The sequence below is a fragment of the Medicago sativa genome, chromosome 7, assembly GCF_051527215.1.
Source record: "Medicago sativa cultivar Bolivia chromosome 7, Bolivia_mono, whole genome shotgun sequence".
In the NCBI taxonomy this organism is placed as follows: Eukaryota; Viridiplantae; Streptophyta; class Magnoliopsida; order Fabales; family Fabaceae; genus Medicago; species Medicago sativa.
This window is the reverse complement of record NC_140755.1, coordinates 51800587-51816913: the sequence shown is the minus strand read 5'-3', so window position 1 is coordinate 51816913 and position 16327 is coordinate 51800587. Positions and strand designations below refer to the sequence as shown.

General features: G+C 35.0%; 1 pseudogene; it reads left to right on the top strand.

Moving 5' to 3' along the window:
• The first annotated feature begins 2545 nt into the window (after positions 1-2545).
• LOC146906599 (uncharacterized) lies at positions 2546-11959 on the top strand (annotated as a pseudogene).
• Positions 11960-16327: the final 4368 nt, after the last annotated feature.

The window sequence follows — 16327 nt, the reverse complement described above, 5'->3', positions numbered from 1 at the left end:
TTGATGAAATTACATGCTCAATATATGTTTATATGTATATCTTGTTGATTTTGCTCAAAATGGTATAAATTAGTGTTGTTGTTGTGGTTGATTTGTGATGGATTAATGTTTGAATGAAGTTGTTGTTGGACTAGATATGTTGTTGTTGTTGATTTATACCATGGGTATTCCATTTTGTGAAGTTGTTGTTTGAATTGGTGAAGTTTGTGCTAAGTAGTTCATGTGAAGGACCAAAATGGACTTTTGAAATATGAGGTTGTTGACTGAGTTTTTGATGTTGTTGGATGAATTGGAATTGGTAGAATTTCTGTTTTCATGTTGTGATTGTGTTAGTCGAGTCGTTTGGGAGAAAACGGGTTTTTCGTGTGAGATGCCGGTGTTTAAGCGTTTTTGCAAATAAGTGATTATGTGAGGTTTGGGAGAAAATAATTTTGGGATGGTTGAAACTTGAATTTTTCTGTAGATTATGATAGAGCTAAGTGTCAGGAGTGTGTAGGCGAAAACGGCATCGAAATCCGATTAACGGTTTGAATTTTATGCGCGAAATGGTGAAAACGGGAAAACGAAGAAAAAGCTGTGCTGTCAGTCGAGCACGGCCGTGCGTGTTTTGGCACGGGCCGTGCCAACTTTCTGTTTCCTTGGGAACGGCCGTGCCGTGAATGGCACGGGCCGTGCGTGCTGACAGAACTTCGGTTTCTGCGTTTTCGTGTTTTTTCACCTATTTCTGCTTTGAATTGGCCTTTGGTGTAAACATAAAAGTTTTAGATAATTTCGTTATCTTTCCAATGGCTTTGGTTTGGCTCGAAATGATTTTTGGTTTTTGAGTTATGATGAAAATACTCCAAGAAGGTCTTAGAGAAATTTTACGAAAATCAGCATAATTATTTCTAAGTCGACCCAAACCTTATGGATTGATTCCTAACTTCAAACTTATGTTCTATGAGTTCAATTAAGGTATTTTAGAGTATTCAAATTATGGTGTGAGGGTTCTAACTTGGTTTTTTTTTTATAAATGTATGGTTTTATAAAATGCTACCAAGAGACGAACTTGGTGAATATCATGATTCCGTTATAATTAGCCGGTGAAACGCCAAAGTATTCTCTATTGCACTTATATGTGGCCTAGAGGTAGACTTATTTGAGGCATTGGAACTTGTTTACTTGGTTTTGGCTCAATAGCTTATTTATTTCTAATGTTAAGATTTTTGAGAGACGAACTTGTTGAAAATGGGCCTTTTGAGCCAATGACTTTATAAATCTTTCTTGGATGATTTTATATGATTAATTGACGATATGTGGATGATTGTGGACGATTGAATATGATATTTATCATGAAATGATATGTTGTTCGATTTTACTTGGTTTATGAAAAGTATATGGAATTGTTGTGATATTTGAAAGGTTGATGTTGATGTGTGTGATGATGACTCTTATGTGGATTGTGATTGTTGAATGTGTGGACATGTATACTTGATAATACAATTGTTGTTGAGATAGTTAATGTAATTGGAGGTGTACTTTTACATTGGTGATTTGTAAGAGAGGAGGTGTACTCTTGCATTTGTTATGTTGAAGTTGTGCATTGTCGGGTTCTTGTTGTATGTCCATGCATCATGATCATATTGAGTCGTATGTGAAATATAAGAGAGGAGGTGTTCTCTTACATAGGTGATTGGTAATAGAGGACGTGTTCTCTTACTTTGATGTTTGGTTGACATTTATTGTTGTTGTTATGGTACCACATGCATATATGTGTCGAGTATAGGCGCATTGCATATTGAAATGGTGTTTTGCTGTGGTATGTGAACGATGTTTGTTGGTGATGAACATGTTGATAAATGCTAGTCGCGATGTTTGAATTTGTTGTATGAATGTATTTATTAATGTTAACTGTTCATACAAGCTATTTGAGAAATGAATTGGATTATTGATGTCAATTATTAAATGTTGTTTATGATTAATGTAATGCTTACCCCCAGTGGTTTTTGCCGCCTACCTGTCTGTATGGATGGGTAGACGTTGTGCAGGAGTAGTTGCTTGAGGTGAGTGCTTGGATAACGGGAGCTTTCTACGTTATCTTCTGGTGTCGTAGCTTAGGGCTCTGATTAGGGTCGGTGTCTTATGTTATGTTGTTGAACTCTGTTTTTATTTTATTGTGATGGTCCACGTGTCGGACTTGGAGGATTTTTGTATGATGTTGTATTTTGACCATGGCATATATGTTTGGGAGACGTATGAATTACATTCCGTTGTGACTGTTGAGATATGTTATATATATATATATATATATATGCATGTATGTTTGGATTTTGGTTTTTGTGTTAAACGTAGCGTCTATTTCTTGAATATTTGTTATATTCGTGTGTTTTATCGCTTTAATAGAAATAAGGCGTTACAAGTTGGTATCAGAGCTGTGGTCAGTCCTTGTCCGGACTAGTATTAGTTGAATTTTCCTGTTTGTATACGAATGGTAATGAGTTACCTTCGATACTTGTCAGGTTGTGCTTTTGTTCTTATCTGTTGGTTGGTTTTGTGTAGAAGTGAGATGGCTGGTGGTAGAGATGATGGATCGATTGCCGAGGCTTTGACTGCAATGGCTCAGGTGTTAGCTCAGGCTAATGAGCAGGCGGCGGTTGGTCATCGTGATCCTAGAGAGGCTGAGGAGCGGAGGCTTGATCGTTTCTTGAGAAACAGTCCGCCGACGTTCAAGGGTAGGTATGATCCGGATGGAGCTCAGGCATGGGTGCAAGCCATGGGGAGGATCTTTCGTGCTATGGTGACTAGTGAGGATCAGAAGGTCAGGTTGGCTACTCATATGCTTGCTGAGGAGGCTGAGTATTGGTGGACCAATGCTAAGGGAAGGCTTGAGGCTGGTGGTGAAGCTGTGACTTGGGCTAGGTTCAAGACTGAGTTTTTGAGGAAGTACTTTCCTGAGGATTTGAGGACTAAGAAGGAAGTGGAATTCTTGAACTTGAAGCAAGAGAACCATTCAGTGGCTGAATACGCTGCAAAGTTTGAGGAGCTTTCGAGGTTTTGTCCATACATCAATGCGGAGGATGCTATGGTTTCTAAGTGTGTGAAGTTTGAAAGCAGTTTGAGGCCCGACATCTACCAGTATATGTGTATTCAGGAGATCCGACACTTTGATACTTTAGCGCATAAGTGTCGTATGTTTGATGATGCCGGAAAGGTTAGGGCTAATCATTACAAGGCTCAGCATGATAAGAAGGGGAAGAGTCATGGATTTGGGAAACCGTATAGCAAGGACAAGGGAAAGAAGAAAGAAGGTGGTGGAGGCTCTAAGTTGAATGTTGCTGAGGTCAAGTGCTTCAAGTGTGACACGTTTGGTCATTTTGCTAATGATTGCAAGAATGGTGATAAGTGCTACAAGTGTGGGAAAGCTGGTCACAAGGCTTTTCAGTGTACTTATGTAGGGAAGGAGATCACTTGCTACAATTGTGGTGAGAAGGGGAATATCAGTACTAAGTGTGCCAAGCCGAAGAAGGTGGCTGGGAAGGTGTTCGCATTGAATGCGGAAGAGGTGGAGCATCCGGATAATCTCATTCGAGGTATGTGTTTTATCAATAGTACTCCTTTTATTGCAATTATTGATACTGGTGCCACTCATTCTTTTATTGCGGTTAGTTGTGTTGAGCGTTTGGGTTTGGTTGTGACTCCATTGTCTCGAGGGATGGTTATCGACACCCCGGCTAGTGGTTCGGTGACTACTTCGTTTGTGTGTGGTAAGTGTCCTGTTAGTTTTGGTAACGTTGATTTTGAGTTGGATCTTGTGTGTCTTCCGTTGAAGCATATGGACGAGATTTTTGGTATGGATTGGATGTTGAGTTTTGGTGTTAACATTAATTGTTTGGCCAAGAGTGTAACGTTTTCTAAGCCGGTAGTTGAGATGGGTGAGAAGTTCTTGACCGCGGAGCAAGTGAAGAAGTCCTTGGATGGTGAAGCTAGTGTGTTCATGATGTTTGCTTCCTTGAAGGAGAGTAGTGAGAAAGGAGTTGGTGATTTGCCGGTAGTGCAAGAGTTTCCAGAAGTTTTCCAGATAACATTACCGAGTTGCCTCCGGAGAGGGAAGTTGAGTTTGCAATTGATTTGGTACCAGGAACGAGTCCTATTTCGATTGCACTGTATCGGATGTCTGCATCAGAGTTGGGTGAATTGAAGAAGCAGTTGGAAGAGTTGCTCGATAAGCAGTTTATCAGGCCGAGTGTTTCTCTGTGGGGTGCTCCATTGTTGTTGGTTAAGAAGAAGGATGGAAGCATGAGGTTGTGCGTGGATTATCGGCAGTTGAACAAAGTGACGATTAAGAATCGGTATCCGCTTCCGAGGATTGATGATTTGATGGATCAGTTGGTTGGTGCAGAAGTGTTCAGCAAGATTGATTTGAGATTAGGATATCATCAGATTTGAGTCAAGGCAGAAGATATATCCAAAACTGCGTTCCGAACGAGGTATGGACACTATGAGTATTTTGTGATGCCATTTGGAGTGTCTAATGCGCCAGGTGTCTTCATGGAATATATGAATAGAATATTTCATCCTTTTCTGGACAGTTTTGTGGTGGTGTTTATCGATGATATTTTGGTGTATACTAACTCAGAAGAAGAGCATGCCGAGCATTTGAGGATTGTGTTGGGTGTTTTGAAGGAGAAGAAGTTGTTTGCTAAGTTGTCGAAGTGTGAGTTTTGGTTGCGGGAAGTGAGTTTCCTTGGTCACGTTATTTCTAAAGGTGGTATTGTCGTGGATCCGTCGAAGGTTGATGCAGTGTTGCAGTGGGAATCACCTAAGTCTGTTTTTGAAGTTAGAAGTTTTCTTGGGTTGGCAGGTTATTATCGGAGGTTTATTGAGGGATTCTCTAAGTTGGCGTTGCCATTGACGTAGTTGACTTGGAAAGGACAAGCTTATGTTTGGGATGCTAAGTGTGAGAAGAGTTTCCAAGAGTTGAAGAAGAGGTTGACTTCGGCTCCAGTGTTGATTTTGCCGAATCTGAAGGAATCGTTTGTTGTGTATTATGATGCTTCTAAGATGGGTCTTGGTGGTGTGCTTATGCAGAATCGTCAGGTTGTGGCTTATACGTCGAGGCAGTTGAAAGTGCATGAGAAGAATTATCCGACTCATGATCTGGAATTAGCGGCCGTTGTGTATGTGTTGAAGATTTGGAGGCATTATCTATATGGTTCTAAGTTTGAAGTGTTCAGTGACCACAAGAGTTTGAAGTACTTGTTTGATCAGAAGGAGTTGAATATGAGGCAGAGAAGATGGTTAGAGTATCTTAAGGATTTTGATTTTCAGTTGATTTATCATCCTAGAAAGGCGAATGTTGTTGTTGATGCTTTGAGTAGGAAGTTGTTGCATATGTCCTCTTTGATGGTTAAAGAGTTGGAATTGATTAAGTAGTTTCGAGATTTGAGTTTGGTTAGTGAGTTGACGTCGGATGGTGTCAGGTTGGGAATGTTGAAGTTGACGAGTAATATTTTGGAAGAGATTAAGAATGGTCAGAAGGAAGATTTGGAACTTGTAGATCGAGTGGTGTTGGTTAACCAAGGCAGGGTGGAGACTTCAGGTTGGATGAGAACAGTGTTTTGATGTTTCGTGATCGTGTTTGTGTACCATATGTTCTAGATCTTAAGAGAAGGATTTTGGAAGAAGGTCACATGAGTAGTTTGAGTATTCATCCAGGAGCGACTAAGATGTATCAAGATTTAAAGAGGTTGTTTTGGTGGCCTGGAATGAAGAAGGATATTGCAGAGTTTGTGTATGCTTGTTTGGTTTGTCAGAAGTCTAAGATTCAACATCAAAAACCGTCGGGTTTGATGCAACCGTTGTTTGTGCCAGAGTGGAAGTGGGATAGTATCTCCATGGATTTTGTTGGAGCTTTGCCGAAGACTGTTAAGGGTTTTGATTCGATTTGGGTGGTTGTTGATCGGTTGACGAAGTCGGCACATTTTGTTCCTATCAAGACTGGTATGTCTGTGGCGAGGTTGGCTGAAATCTACATTGAGCAGATTGTTAGATTGCATTGTATTCCTTCTAGTATTGTTTCTGATCGGGATCCGAGGTTTACTTCTAAGTTTTGGGAGGGTTTGCAAGTTGCTTTGGGAACTAAGTTGAGGTTGAGTTCTGCTTATCATCCGCAGACTGATGGTCAGACGGAGAGGACTATTCAGAGTTTGGAAGATTTGTTAAGAGCTTGTGTTTTGGAGCAAGGTGTCAGTTGGGTCGAATGTTTACCGTTGATTGAGTTTACTTACAACAACAGTTTTCATTCTAGTATTAGAATGGCACCGTTTGAGGCTTTGTATGGTCGGAGGTGTATGACTTTGTTGTTTTGGTATGAGTCAGGTGAAAGTGCTTTGTTAGGACCGGAAGTTGTGCAAGAGACTACGGAAAAGGTTAGGATGATTCAAGAGAAGATGAGAGCGTCTCAGAGTAGGCAGAAGAGTTATCTATACTATATATAAAGAAAGCTACCCCTTTCAGCACACTTTTGGGTTGGACTTTTTTTTCCAAATATACCCTTAATTTTAAATACAAATAGCCAATTATAAAGTAACACGTGGATTAGTAATTCATGTCATTAATCGTCCACGTTAACCCTCTTTTACCTCCGTTAAACAAAGATCAAACTCACAAAAAACTAGCACAAAACAAAAACTCATGTTACTTTTTTATCATCCGCTTTTATGTTGAACATCTGTGTTGTTCCACTCAATACAACCGACAAATATTGTCAAGTATTTTCATATCACTTCCACAAAAAAAAGTATTTCCATATTATCTTATTATTTTATCTATACTTCTATACTATATATAAAGAAAACTACCCCTTTTAGCACTCTTGGGTTGGATTTTTCTTTCCAAAAATACCCTTAATTTAAAATACAAATAACACGTGTAACGAATAGATAAGAATAAATTTAAATATTAAAACAAATGTAACAAACGTGAGCAAAAAATAATGTTAAAGATCGGACTTTAAATCCTCTAAAAAAAGATTAGTAACAAACGTGAGAAAAAAAAAGTAATGTTAAAGATTGGACTTTAAATCCTCTAAAAAAAGATTAGTAACAAACGTGAGCAAAAAATAATGTTAAATATTGGACTTTAAATATTAGTAACAAACTTAAGCAAAAAAAAGGCTAAAGTGCAACTTTGGCCCCCTATCTTTCAAAAAGTTGCGATTTTGGCCCTCTAAGTTTGAAAACTACAATTTTGGTCCCCTATGTTTTAGCCCCTTTGCATATTTGGTCCTTTTGGTCAATTTTGACCAAGTCAACGCATACGTGGCATGCCACGTGTGTAATTAATTAATTAAAAAAATAAAAAACGAAAAAATCAATTTTTAAATTAAATAAATGAAAAAATAATAAAAAAATATTAAAAAATTCTGGAAAAATGAAAAAAATAAACAAATATTAAAAAATTCCGGAAAAATGAAAAATAATGAAAGAATAAAAAAAATTTAAAAATTTTCCAGATTTTAAATTAAATAATTGAAAAAAAATCCAGAAAATCAATTTTTAAATTAAATAAATTAAAAAAATAATAATAAAAAATTTAAAAATAATGAAAAAATTCGAAAAAAATAATGTCAAATTTTCCAGATTTTTTAAAAAATTCAAAAAAAATAAGGAAATTTTTTTAAAAAATCTGGAAAATTTGATATTATTTTTTTCGAATTTTTTTCAGAATTTTTTTCGAATATTTTTTTTTCAAATTTTTTCCAGAATCTTTTACAGAATTTTCTAATGTTGAAAATTTGACATTCTAAAGGCGCAAGGAAATGAAAAAAGTATACACAAAAACACCGACGAGAATACAACTTGGCCACAAATTTGGTACATATTTCTTCTTTAGGGAAATGAATGTTTCCATGACATTAACTTTTTCAAATAAGAGATTTTTGGAATTGTCCATGAATTTTTGTGAAATTTTTTTCGTTTTTTTAATCATTTTTATTAATATTTTTATTTTTTAGAATTTATTTCATTTTTTTGTAATATTTTTTCGTTTTTTAAATTTTTTCATTATTTTTCATTTTTCCAGAATTTTTTAATATTTTTTTTTATTTTTTTTCCAGAATTTTTTAATATTTTTTTATTATTTTTTTAATATTTGTCCATGAATTTTCGATTTTTTATTTTTTTAATTAATTAATTACACACGTGGCATGCCACGTATGCGTTGACTTGGTCAAAATTGATCAAAAGGACCAAATATGCAAAGGGGCTAAAACATAGGGGACCAAAATTGTAGTTTTCAAACTTAGGGGGCAAAAATCGCAACTTTTTGAAAGATAGGGGGCCAAAGTTGCACTTTAGCCCAAAAAATAATGTTAAAGTTTGGACTTTAAATCCTCTAAAAAAAATATTAGGACTCAAAATATTTTAGAAAAAGATTTGTTAGCACTATATTAAATATTAATAAGTTGGCTTCTCTCTTTTTGTTTTTTTTTTTGAAGAAGAAAAAAATGGAATACATTAACACTGGAGTTTATTATCCATAGCACAAGGTGTACTAACGGGACCACACCACTCTTTTTGTTTTTTTTTTGAAGAAGAAAAAAATGGAATACATTAACACTGTAGTGTATTATCCATAGCACAAGGTGTACTAACGGGACCACACCACAAAGCCAAGAGTCAAGATATAATTACAAATACAAAGGTCAGTCGAAGCCGAGACAAACCATAGGGTCCGACCACCATCTCTGGGAACCATACACAAACATGATATTTTTAGCTTTGAGCCACCAATATGAATGAAATTTAACTTTGTCTACAATCCAAACAATTGGGGTTTGGATGTTATTAAAAAGCCTATTGTTTCGCTCATTCCAGACTAACCAAACTCCCAACAGCCAAATTAGCTGAAGAAAAGATGTACGCTTCTTTGAATAACATGTGCAATGAATAAATTGAGTGAAATGGTCGCTAATGAAGCGTGGATCAACACCTGCAACACCTAACCAAGACCTGATATGCTGCTACAAAGAACTGAATAAATCGCAATGGATGAACAAATGAGATGCTCACAGTTCATAGTTCAAAATAACTTATATAACCAAGACTTCTTAAACTCAATTGCTCAAGGAAGTATTCCACCACATATTTTAAAGGTAAAAAAATATGCACCTTTGATGTTGTTGCGAAACATAGACCCTAGATATGGCCTATGTAATGGGACACGATTGTTATGTTGTGGTTTATTTAAGAATATGTTGGATGTGGAAATCCTAACAGGAAGCAATGCTGGAAAAAGAGCATTTTTGCCCATGATTAAATAAAAACAAATGCGAGTTCAGGACTTCCCTTTGTACTTAGTAGAAAACAGTTTTCCATTAGACTGAGTTTTGCTATTACCAAAAATAAGTCACAAGGGCAGACCATTCCCAATGTCGGAATCTATCTTCCACATCATGTTTTCAAAAATTGTCAATTATATGTAGCTTTATGAAGATGAGTTTCTCAAAATTCAATAAAAGTTCTCATTAAAGAAGGGAAAATAGACGGAGAAGATGGAGAGACTTTACGAAAAATGTAGTTTTTAAAAATATTCGTTTATCGCAATCATAGCAATGTTTCTTTTACATAACATGTCATTTATACATTTATGTTATGATGTTACTAATTACTATTAGAATAAACAATAAATAATCATTATTTTATCTTTATTTTATATGCAAGAAAACTAAAATATGTTGAGTTCATAAATAATTTTGTTATATGTCTTGACAATATTTTGTGTATAAATCAATATATCAATAATTTTCATTAATATTTTAAAATTTAAAAATTTTAATCAAAATTATACAAACAAACATAATAAAATAATCACATGCGTTAGCGTAGTAGAAAGAGCGGACAGACGGGCACGATAGTGCCTGTCTTTCCGCTAGTCATGATAAGAGGAGGAAGGACATTGAGTTTCAGGTTGGTGATCATGTGTTTTTGAGAGTGAATCCTGTAACCGGCGTTGGTCGTGCTTTGAAGTGTCGGAAGTTGACTCCTCGTTTTGTTGGACCGTTTGAGATTATTGAGAAGGTTGGGGTTGTAGCGTATCGGATTGCGTTACCACCATCTTTGTCGAATCTTCATGATGTGTTTCATGTGTCTCAGTTGCGGAAGTATGTGTATGATGCGTCTCATGTGATTCAAATGGATGATTTGGAAGTAAGAGATAATTTGACCGTTGAGACTTGGCCAGTTAGGATTGAGGATCGAGAAGTTAAGCGTTTGCGTGGCAAGGAGATCGTTTTGGTTAAAGTGATTTGGGTTGAACCGACTGGTGAGAGTGCCACTTGGGAGTAGGAGAGTAGGATGAGGGTTGAGTATCCAGAGTTGTTTCCTTCAGGTAATTTTCGAGGGCGAAAAATCTTTTTAGTGGGGGAGAGTTGTAACAGCCCGATTTTTCGCTAGATTTATTTTATTATTTATTTATGTGTGTTATATGTGATCATATGTGATTATTTGCCTATGTGTGTATTTTTGGTTGGGAATTGTAGAATTCGGTGTTAGAAGGGTATTTTAGTCATTTTGGACTTAAAGGTATTTTGGTCAATTTATGAGCAAGGGTAAAAGAGTGAAGAAATCTCCCTCCTAGCCATCTTGTAGTCTCAAAATCGCACTTTGCTCTTTTCAAATTGTAACCCTTGTCTTTGGAATAGACTTCAGCTTAAATAGGCACATAAATTCGCCCAAAATCGTGTCACGTTTTAAGTAAATCGTGACATATTTTCATCTCAATAACAAACAGCTGAATTAGGGTTTCCACCAATCGTGTCACGTGTTTGCCATCGTGACACATTTTCCTCAATGTCGAAAGCATGTTTTGGCCTTGTCAATTCGTGTCACATTTTTACCAAATCGTGACACGTTTTCATTCTTTGTATTTTCTTCAGTTTTTCTGCTTTTCTTGCTGCATAAGTTGCCTTGTGAACTCCAAAATGCGATCAAATTACATAGAAAATTACGTAACGACGAGATGTCATCAGTATCTATATCCAATGAAGATGACTAAGATATTTATATCCAACGAAGATGACTAGGATATTTATATCCAACGAAGATGACCGAATACTTTGTATTCAAAATGACGATGATTATGATACATTTGTATCTTGAGGTGACGACCTCGGTGTTGACCGGTACCACATGCATGTAAAGTCGTGTCTAGGAGCATTGCATATATTCGAGTCTATGTGAATATGTGCATTGGTGGATTATGTGAATTATTTGAATATGTGCTTGGTGAACCTTGATGATTTATGTCCATTGGTGAACTTGATGAATTGTGTACTTGATGATGTTTCATTATTTTTGGGTGACACTTGTAAACTTGGTGATTTTAATTGATGATGTTTATTTTGGTGAAAAATACTGAAGTGTGAATTATATGTATGTGATTTGATGATGTCTATAGTGACGATGACTTCCTCACTTATACTTTTGAATGATGAATTATATTGGTTGATTTGATTAGGGTAAAACGAGGAATAAGATGAGTGATTATATTGGTAGATGTTATGAATGATGAGTTTTTTATGATGATTTAAAGTATGAATATGCTTGATATATTATGATAGAGGTAGGATGATATGATTTGCGTTGAACTGGGGATAACATTCATGTGGGGTTAATATTCTAGGAATGTTGAGTATGTATATATGCTATGCATGAAGTCCTTAAATGCTTATGTTTGATTATGTTTAATTGTGCATTGTGAACTAACCTCAATGGTCGTTTGGTTGACCGCCTACCGTATTCTATGAATGGGTAAACGTCGTGTAGGACTAGTTGCTTTGCTTGGTGAGTTGCTTGAGGATAGCTTGGATGCTACCTCATTTACTGTTTTTGGTGTCTTATACTTTAGGGCTCTGATTAGGGGTCAGTCTTTGATGTTTACCTTTATTATGACTGTTGAGGATTTTGAGATTATGTATTGATGATGATGTATGTAGTATGTCGACATGGCTACTTGGAGACTTGTTTTATTATGGATGCACCGTTGAGGTGTTTTATTTAGATGTCGATGTAATGATGTTTTTATTCTGCTGCGATGTTTGAGAAAATTTAGTATGCATGTCTGGTGAATTATTTAAGAAGTAATTAACATCTAAATTCTTTATATGATTGTATCATTTAAGTAATTTATCGCTTTTAGAGTGTAGGGTGTTAAATTTTCACATTCTTCGTCGGTTCCCTCATGGGTGGTTTCTAGAGCATCCCAAATTTCTTTAGCGGTTTTACAATTTGAGATTCTAAAAAATTCATTCATCCCTAGAGCAGATGCAAGAATGTTTTTGGCCTTTTTGTCATACAAAAACTTTTTGTGATCATCGTCATCCCAAGACGTTAGTGGTTTTATTGATGTCACACCATTCACAATTGTAGTTGGGACAAAAGGACCATTCTTGACAGCCTCCCAAATTTCTTCTCCTTGCTCCTCAAGAAACATTTCCATCCGAATTTTCCAGAAATCATAGTGTTCACCGGTGAAACAAGGTGGACAGTTTGCATTATGACCTTCTCCTAAAAACGGTTTAGCGAAAGCCATTTTCTGAATCAAAGAAGCAACGATATTTTCATATGTATTTTGAAAATAAGTCAATGTGTTATTTTTTCTCTAATCATGATTATATATCTTTTGATAGCCATATGAATTGTTTTTTTTTTTTTATCAATTCATGTTATTGTTGGCCTTCTTTATTAGAAATTGTTAGTGCCACGGCATTAGCACTATTTTCCAACGGCTAATCTTAAATATGTTTCTATTCATTTGTAACCTTTTTTGAAAAAATAGTATTGCTTCATAAACATCTTTTTGGCCTCTATAAACATTCTGATTACATCTTTCAATCTCAATTGTTATATTCAATATCAGTAGATTTCTCAAACTTTCATCAACTTGCTTTGAAAACTTTGTCCACATTTTAAACATCCATCAAGAAGTTTTCTGAGCGCTAAGTCCTTACTGTTAATGTGTTTTCGATTAAAGAAAAACAGCCATGCATTTATTATTCTTCAATTGCTTTTGTAAAAAGTTTCTTATACCATTGTTGGTGAAATCATTGTAAAAGATAGTGGGGGTGTTATCTTCGTGTGTAGAGAAATATTGTTAGGGGGCCTTAAGGATTAAGGTTGCTTTGTAACAAAGATTCTTTACATAGTGAAAAAAATCCTTCACATGGTGTGAGGGGAGTGGATATACCCTTAGGTTTAGAGGGGAACCACGATAAATTGTCTTGTGTTCTTTTCTCTTCCATACACATTTATTTTTCCGCATTCATACATTCATCATTATTTACCGGAAAAATTATCAACAACGCTAAACAAAAAAAAAACCAATATTCGTAGAAATCTAATTCATCCCCCTTTTAGGTTACAATCTGAACTTACATAAGTGTGTTCCATGTTGATTGTTATTTTTGCTCGAAATTGTGGTTATTCTTTATGGACTATCAGTTGTATTATCATAAACACAAGACATTTGTTTTGGTACCGTGAGCCTTATAAGTCACCCTTTATTATTATTGTTATATCCTTTGTGAAACCACTTTGAGCCTCCATGCAAATTTTCTTTCTTTATTACTTATGTGACTTGAATCATGTCATAAGTTTTGAACCTTATAATGATACATTTGTTTGATTTCTTTTGCAGTTAGATAGATTAGTGAAATACTTGTCATGGTTTGAAATTAAGTTTGGTGTTGCTATTTGAAATTAGACAAATATTATGTTTGGGGTGGGGTACTAGTGGAACTTGGTTGTCAAAAGACGAAAAATGACAAAAAAATGCAAATAAAACATCAAAATGATAGTCTACACAAAAAAATAAAAAAATAAAAGAGAAAACAAAAGTTTGGTTTCTTCAAAAGAAAAATGTAGTTCTACTATTACCCATATCTCTTTAATAGCATAAAAGCTAGTACCTCATTAACTTTGATTGTGAAAGTTTGTGAATCTCATAAACTTTGGTTGTGGTAGATTGTGAATCAAAAGCTAAAGGTTGGAAGAAAAGTATTTCTAATAAGGAATCCTTAGGAAACTAACTCTAAAGCATTTTTTAACTTACTTTTCCAAATATATCCAACATTTACCATAAGCCACGTTATAACCTATAAAAGACCTCTATATATGTGTCTGGTAATATGTGTCTTGAATGTCTGTTTAGAATTGTTTCAATTTTATAGCAAGGTATAGAAACATAAGGACCATTCTTAACAGTTCCCAAATTTCTTCAACTTGTGCTTCAAGAAACATTTTCATCCTAATTATCCTGAAATCATAACCTTTCCACTTCCTTGATCGTCACCTGACCAATCAACCTTATTATTAGCTTTCAACATTTTTACCTTTACATTTTTTTTACTCTTATTTGAAAACATGGTTCTTGCATTTCAAGCTTCGACTTGGTGTTATCTTTAGTTTTATGAACAAGTTGGAATAAACAAAAATAACAAGTCCTTTTATCTACTTCCATATTTTGCCGTCGACATTAAAAAATGATATTAACCCACGTCATATGGCTTTTAGAATCATTATCAGAAATGAAGGGTGCTGCAGTCAACTGGAGCAGCTATCATAATGACTTAATTTTTGATGATTTTTTATTATAATGTTAATAATTAGAATTTATATATTCTCGTGCACTCCAGCTGGCAGTCACTTAAAAAAAAAAATTGTGCTTCTGACGGCTTTGGATTCAATTTTGAGAATTGAATTTTTTAGATTTATTTATTCGAATTTATGTATTGAAATAAGTATTCATATATCATCAGACTATATAGGACCATGCAGCAACAGACAGAGTTTAAAGAAACATATCGATGCATGAACAAAACCCTAACAAAATTTCTTGAATTCGTGGACTTGCATATTACTTATATACAATTTATGTTTCATATTACACATGTATCTATCACTTGTTCTCATCACAACTAATGTCAATGCCATGATAAATTTGCCAAACCCATAATAATGTTAAAGAATTTCGTCATTATTATGTTTATTAGCGTTAAGACGGGCACTAACGTGTCCACTTTTCCACTTTTTTTTATTGTACTTAACTATGTGCTTAATTTATCGCAGTTGATTATAATAAGATTTAACAATATTTATTTTCAAATTATAGACATAAATAATGATATTGCACGTCAGATAAAACTGCAATTATAATACTTTAAATGAAGGGTATAATAGGAAGATGAAAAACTAGTCCAAAAATTGATATAGTTTTTGAATAATGGTTGGATTTCACTTGATATAGACACTCCAACTCTAAGCCATGGAGCACAAAAAATGGGGAAATATATCCATGCATGAACCCATATTCCACCTTGCACCTCTTTTGACCAATACTTCGCCGTACAAATATTGGTTCGTGGTCAAGTTTACTGTCCAAATAGTTACTACTTGGTAAATATTGAGCTTTAAAAAGCCTAGATACCAAACAATTGGGTTGGGTTTGTAATTTCCAACCATGCTTTCCAAACATTGCCAAGTTAAAAGCAGTCAAATGCTTAAAACCCATACCTCCAAAAAATGTGTGAACAGTAAGCATTGCTCCCAGGACAGCCAATGTATACCTCTATGAGTAGCTCCACCAAGACCCCGCTACCGCTAGAAAACATTCTTTATTTTCTCAAAAGCATTAATCATCATGGTAGGACGTAGAAAAATACTCATAACATACGATATAATATCTTGGAGAACGGATTTGATCATTACCTTTCTTTCTGCCATAGAGAGACATTTGTGTTGTAAAATTAGGCATAATATTATATCTATAAATAATAAGCAATATATAAATATAATAATCAATTTATATTGATGAGAATAAACAAAAGAGAAAGATCAATTAAATATAAGAAAGAGAGTGAGATCAATAAACTTATCTGTCTTTGATGTTGTTGTATAATTAGGTCACCGACACAACTCTATCAACATCCTTGACAACCATATCAAACCTGCTACCAAATCAGTTATCAAGATCTGTAGAACGAACAACCAGTGAGGGAGTCTGAGACGTGCTGATCGCACTGTCCTTAAGGATTTTCCGCGTAATTATACGCTAATCCCCCAGGATTTAACAGACCCTTCTTGATATTAATCAAGGATACAGAAACTAGCAAGAATATAATTTAATCAGGAAGATGAAACCCAAAGTAGTGAATAGCTTGATAAAGATTGGTTTTTGGTTGGTTTGTATATTATCAAAAGTATGAATGCGAGGAGCAATTTTTCTATGGAAAAACACGTGACATTTTTAACACTATTTGTTTCAATACTGATAAGCCAAAAAGTAGTCAAAA